Source organism: Mauremys mutica, chromosome 3, assembly GCF_020497125.1.
Source record: "Mauremys mutica isolate MM-2020 ecotype Southern chromosome 3, ASM2049712v1, whole genome shotgun sequence".
NCBI classification, from domain to species: Eukaryota; Metazoa; Chordata; order Testudines; family Geoemydidae; genus Mauremys; species Mauremys mutica.
The window spans coordinates 92441340-92447875 of NC_059074.1; positions in this window are offsets into that span (position 1 = coordinate 92441340).

Here is a 6536-nt window from a genome sequence, read left to right on the forward strand (position 1 = left end):
TGTCTGTGAACAGCCCTGTGTGCTGGGACAAGGGAAATGAGATCCCAAGCTGTGTGTCTGGTAAAGGAGAATGTGTCTCCGGCTCTTCTGTGTCTGTGGAGCAAACAGAAAGGGCCTTTCAGCCTGTGATGGTTGAGGGTGATTCAGTTGTCTCGGAGTTGGTTGTAAATACAGCTAAAGCCCAGGAAGGGAATAGTCCTGAGTTTGTGTCTGCTGGGGAGAATGGCACTGTGACTAGGTTGCATCCAGTTAGTGTCATAGCAAGGTCCCAAAGACCAGACAGTTCTGGTGCTTGTAGTTTGCCAGTTGCTAATGTGTGGTTGGAAAAGGGTGTAGCAACTCTGTCTGATCAGGGTGATACCCTAGCCAGGGCACAAGGAGAGCATGAAGGTGATTTAATTGTGTTACCTACTGACAGTTTGACAACTTGTAGCAAGAAGGAAAAGATTCCTGAACTTGTTCATGGCCAAGGGAAGGAGACTGCTTCGGACCTGTTATCTAGAAAGTCTGTAGGTGTGCCTAAAAGGGGATTGTGTGGAAATCCGCCTGTGGGGCCTGAAGTGAGTCTAAGTGTAAGTGAGACCCAGAAAGCGGCTGTGGTTGCTCAGGGAAGTGTTCCTGTAGAGCAAGCCCTAGGTGAAGAGGGGAAGGGCAGAATTTCTGTGAGGGGTGAATTGCTGCTTAGAGAAGCTCCTAGGGAAAGGAATCCTCATGGTAGCCTGTGCAAGCAGTTTACTGCAGCTGAAGAGTTAAAAGCTAGTGTCTGTGTTAATGCAAATTACTTGGCTGGCAGGGAGAAGAAAGAATTGCTAATAGCTGTTAGCACAGAGGGCCCACCCCATCAGCCAGTGAATTCGGTTAAGCAAGAAAAATCAGGGTTTAATCCAGAAGGAAAGAGAAGACTCAATTTTGCAAAGGGAAGCCACAGGTTAACCCTAAATGCCCAATCTCCAATGGTATTGAGCCAAGGGTGTGGCATGACAAATATGATTGTAAATGGACACTTGCAATGAATTTGTTGTTATTACTAATGCTAAATTTTGTAACTAATGTGTTGCTATTGCCAAGAACTGTAACAATGTACAATGTGCCTAATCTTTTGGAAAATCCCTTAAACATGTTGAAAGGAATACATGAAAACACACTTTATGTTAAAGGGCCTTGCTATACTGATGTTTCACAGTTAATGCATGTAAACAGTGTTGGAACTTTCCACAGGGGAAAATACATTCCAGACCTGATGTGCTGTATGAAAGGGGAAACTGAGGCACACTACCATATTGCTTTCATGGCTAAATGCCAAGAGTCCTGTACTATGAACAACATCAATATCTACATTGGTTTAATGTTAATTGGGTTCAAAACATTGGCCAAAGCTGGTATGGATAAAGTAGCTGTTTTCTTTAGCTCTTGGCAAGATCACATGAAACATACAGGAACCATGCTGCAAAAGCTAACCAAGTTATACCTTAAGTTTGTAATGAGATCCATTCATGTTATTGAACATGACTTTGATAAACCATTTTGGTTATACACTGGTACGGCCTCTAGCCCAACACTAGCTGTAGTGAGACAGACCCAAGGAAAGGGGGCTCTTGGGATGCAGTCAGCGATGTTTTGTCATCCCTTCCTGCATCAATTTTGCGTTGGGGGTGTGACGTTATTGATATAAATGGGGACCATATAGAACATGGGTTGCAACCAAGGTCCTGTAGTGGCACCAAATCCTAAGTAAAGGGGGTCATATAAGGTGTCTAAGATCAGGTTCTGGGTTGCTGGTTATGATTATGCTGTCTATATGTCTGTGTATTATTTTGTAGTTGAAGTTATAAATATTGGCTCTGTAATGTCTGTAATTTTGTATTATGCTCTGCCTCTGGGAAGTGTCCCAGACAAAGCTGATGTTAGCCCGGCATAGCTGGCTTGATGGCCCATTAAAAGGCCATCAGCTACACAATTGACCCATGGAGAGAAGGCAGACACGCCTTGTGACTCAGCAAAGTATGCAGGGACTGGCCCATGTGACTCCAGACTCCATTTTGCTGTAAATTTCCACCGTGAAGACAAAGGGATTCTTACACCTGGAAAAGTCTATATAAGGCTAATGCCTCATCTCCATCTTGTCTTCAATCCTGCTTCTGACCTCTGGAAGGACTTTGCTACAAACTGAAGCTTTACACAAGGGACTGAACGACCCATCCCAGTGGGGGATGCATTCCAGAGACTCAATTTGAACCTGCAGTTTACTCCAGCACTGCTGCAAGCCTGAACTAAGAACTTTGCCATTACTGTATGTAATTGATTCCATTTAACCAATTCTACCTCTCATTTCCACCTTTTTCCCTTTGTAAATAAACCTTTAGATTTTAGATTCTAAAGGATTGGCAACAGCGTGATTTGTGGGTAAGATCTGATGTGTATATTGACCTGGGTCTGGGGCTTGGTCCTTTGGGATCGAGGGAACCGTTTTCTTTTATTGGGGTGTTGGTTTTCATAACCATTCATCCCCAGGACGAGTGCACTGGTGGTGATGCTGGGAGACTGGAGTGTCTAAGGAAATTGCTTGTGTGACTTGTGGTTAGCCAGTGGGGTGAGACCAAAGTCCTTTTTGTCTGGCTGGTTTGGTTGGCCTTAGAGGTGGAAAAACCCCAGCCTAGGGCTGTGACTGCCCTGTTTGAGCAATTGGTCCTGATTTGGCACTCTCAGTTGGGTCCCGCCAGAATCGCTCCGTCACAGTGCCCCACACAAGTGACTCCTGGAAGTACCTGAGGAAGAATGACTGAACTGGGGGAAGTGCTGGACCCAGGCTAAAGGGATTTTTAGCCTGTGAATGGAAACCTGGTGATTCCAAACTATAATTAAGTGCAGCTTGCCCCTTAAAAATCTGCAGCCAGCTTGTATAATCTCTTAGGGTGAGAATCTGCTATTCATATTCAATCTATTTAGTATATTAAGTTCAGTTTATGTTTTTTGTTTATTTGCTAGGTAATCTGCTTTGATCTGTTTGCTATCACTTATAATCACTTAAAATCTATCTTTTGTAGTCAATAAACTTGTTTTTGCTTTATCTAAACCAGTGTGTGGGAATTATAACTCAGGGGCAAAAGGCTGTTGCATATTCCTCACCACATTTAGGGAGGGGGCAAATTTTATGAGCTTATGCTGTACGGTTCCTTGGTCAGCTCAAGATGGTATAATTTTGGGTTTATATTCCAGAAAGGGTGCGTGCCTAAGGAGTGGGAGTAGCTTTCCCATGCAGGGGCTGGTCAGAGAGCCTGTTTGTAACTGCAGCTCGGTGCGTCTCTACCTGTATGTATGCTGGTGAAAGTGCAGGCTGGAAGGCTTTGTAGCTTGTCACAGCAGTGCAGTGTGAGAGGGAGCCCAGGCTGGTGTCTCAGGGGGCTCAGTGATACCCCAGTTCTAGGTGGCATCCCGGGGGGAACCCGTCACAGTATTGAATCTGGAAATGTCTCTTCCAAGAGCAGCATTACTTGGGATTAGAGCTAGTCAAACTACTCATTGCAAATTAGTTAACTGAATTCAGCCCTCTCTTTCCATTCGTAAACTGATCCTGATTTCTGCAAATATAATCATTATTAACAAATATTTGCCAGAATCTATTAACACATTTTAGGTTCTGGAGTACTTGCAAACTGTTCACTTCAAGTCTTTGTGGTATGTGATTGGTCACCTAAGTCACATGGCAATGCTTCTATTCCTTGAGTGGATGACTGAATCTTTTTGAACAGGTGAATAAGAACTAATGAACAAGTGATAACAAATGACATATACAGAATAATCTTGTTCACAAACAAATACCCTTGTTTGCATGCAAACACAAGTATTCATATGAGGAAAGTCACTTCCCAAGCATTAGTGCAACCCCACCCCCAACCATTAATAGGAAATATTAAGGGTCACTGAAACAAACAGCCATTTGGAATCCAAAATTATATTTTTCAAACAAAGTCTATGATGGTATTTGCATTCTCTACTTGATATGTTCAAAATGTCACATGTGCATGCAGGCATCCTAATAGTTCTTTGGTACAAAGGTACCCCAACTTGTTGAACTCCATTAATCTACTCTTTACTACCTTTTTTCTTTTGAGCTTTCAAATGTCCAATTGGCTTAACTTTCTTATTCTCCCTCACTCCATGTATACCTGCAAACATATTATTTGAAAGTTCCTGATGCTCAGCAGTTTATAGCAACATTTTAAATTTTTTAAAGTGGCCTTTTTTCTGAATGAAATAGTTGTATGTGCTAGGATGCAGGGCTGAGTTAGGGGATGCCTGTCAGATGTAATAGCTGTGTATTCACGTTGTTTACACTGAAGCCTCTGTGGTATGAATGATATCCTGCCCTGCTGAAATAATGGCGGATTCTGAAATGAAATATGCATTCATTACAGTCTTATCCAATCTTTTTGGAAGGCTAGATACATGGCATGTGTCCAGCTCATCTCAGAAGAATTTCATTTTCAGTTAAACCGAAATACACCTGGGAAAATTAATGTTTATAAGATTTTGCCTAATCATTTAATACTCTGAACCAAGTGTTCTAGCAGGTTCTTTAGATGCAGAATTGTTCATCCCCTGTTCCATAAAGGCAGCACAAACATTTCAGCTCCTTACAAATGCCAGAACTATAAAATTGGTTGAATAGGAGTCTCAGGTTTTTAAATCCAGATTTAAATGTGCTAACCTCTTGAGATCTTGTTAATCCTTTAAGTTGGATTCCTCTACCAAAGTGGCTGCTATCTGTAACAGTGAATTTTGGGAGCAAGGGAGGGAGAAGGGAAAGAAACTATCAGGGTTCTGACAATAGGAAATTTGTGGGGAAAAAAGCCTGCAGAATTTAACTAGGATGAAATTAACAAGGTTCTAAATAAATAACTCCAGAAATCTGTAAACTTTATTAGCAAATATTATTCTTTTGCAGTTTTTTAAAGCATCCTATAGAATACCACAGCAGGGGTATAATTTTCTATTAAGTTCTGTAGGACATGATGAAGGGAGCAAAGTCAAACTCTGGTTGACTAAAGATAGGGTCATTGCTAGAGTCAATATAGCAAAGGCAAGGTGGTAAATCTACATTGAGCCTTAACTGTGACCGCAGCTACAGGAGAAAAACTGCTGACAAATTCTGCTTGTAGTGACACCTTAGGAAAGACTTCTTTCTATGAGTTTTATTTACTTGAAATGATTCTTAACATGGAGCTTATTGCTAAACAGGCTCAGGTTTGGCACTGTGCTGTTATTTCTAAATGACGAGTTAACTGGGGACTGTAGGAGTAAGTGAGATATTTGGCATATCGAAACCCACTTCTAAATTAGTAGATTCCACTATTCTGTTTGTCTAATTCCTAAATGTATCACTATGACTATTGCAAAGTTAGGAACAACCTTGCTCTTGGATAAGTTCACTAGAAGTACAGCTCCTCCTAAATTCAAAGAGAGATTACCTCTCTCTTCATGCTCCAACCCAGCACCCGAGATCTATTAGGATATTAAATTTGATACAGTCCCAACAGTTGTATATCAGAGGGATAATTTTCCTTAAGGGGGGAAAAGGTTTGGGGTATTTGTGATTATTGGTATTTATTCAGTTCTGCAGGCATGTGTACATAAAATGGGGAATACAGCATGGCATACTACAAAGATGTTATCAACATGAGTTTGGGATGGCTGCATTACTCATGAGTGGCAGCGAACCCATGAGTGAGTGGCACAGGTCTTCCTAAAAAAGGGATGATGACAAAAGTGTTAGACTGCACCTCATCTCAATTTGCCATCTGTGTTATGGAAACTATTCTAGGAACCTTTAAAGAGTTTTAAAAGTGTTAGTATGGAAATTTCTTCTGTTGTCTCCACTTAACACTAATAAAACCTTAGATACTGTTGGCCAAATTCTCTTCTGGTTTAAATGAACTAAAATGCCATTGTAGTCAATGGAACTATACTGATGTACACCAACAGTGATTTCACCATGTATAAGGGCCAGAGTGATATCATGGGCGTTGAAAAAGGTCCTGTTGTGAGGATGGGAGGATTCCCCCAGCACAGACATTTTCTGTGTCAGGAGCAGTGCCACAGCACACACCCTTGTGGAGATTTGTAGCAGCTTAGTGGCCTACTGGGTGGTCTGGGAATTGCAGTAACTTTACTTAGCCCCTCAACAAGGCTATCTAAGTTGTCGGGGGCATCTTCAGTTCCTGGAGCAGCCTGGGATTGAAAGGGCACAAAGGTGGTTTAAGGCTACCTTTGCTTCCCTTCCTGTGTGGGTTGCAAGTTGTCTGTGGTGCCTATTAAAGGTGCAGCACAGAATTTCAACCTTTGTGACTTAAACTGTACAAAGTTCAGAAACAGAGAAAAATTAAAAGCAAGAAATGGAAAGACTCCTTAAAACGGTCTAATAAGTATTTTCCTAGATATAATTGTAATTACTTTAAAGTCAAATACCATAGAGCATTCCAGGGCTAGAAGTGCAGGGAAGCTCATCTTCCCAGTATTGTACACCACACATGAAGCCC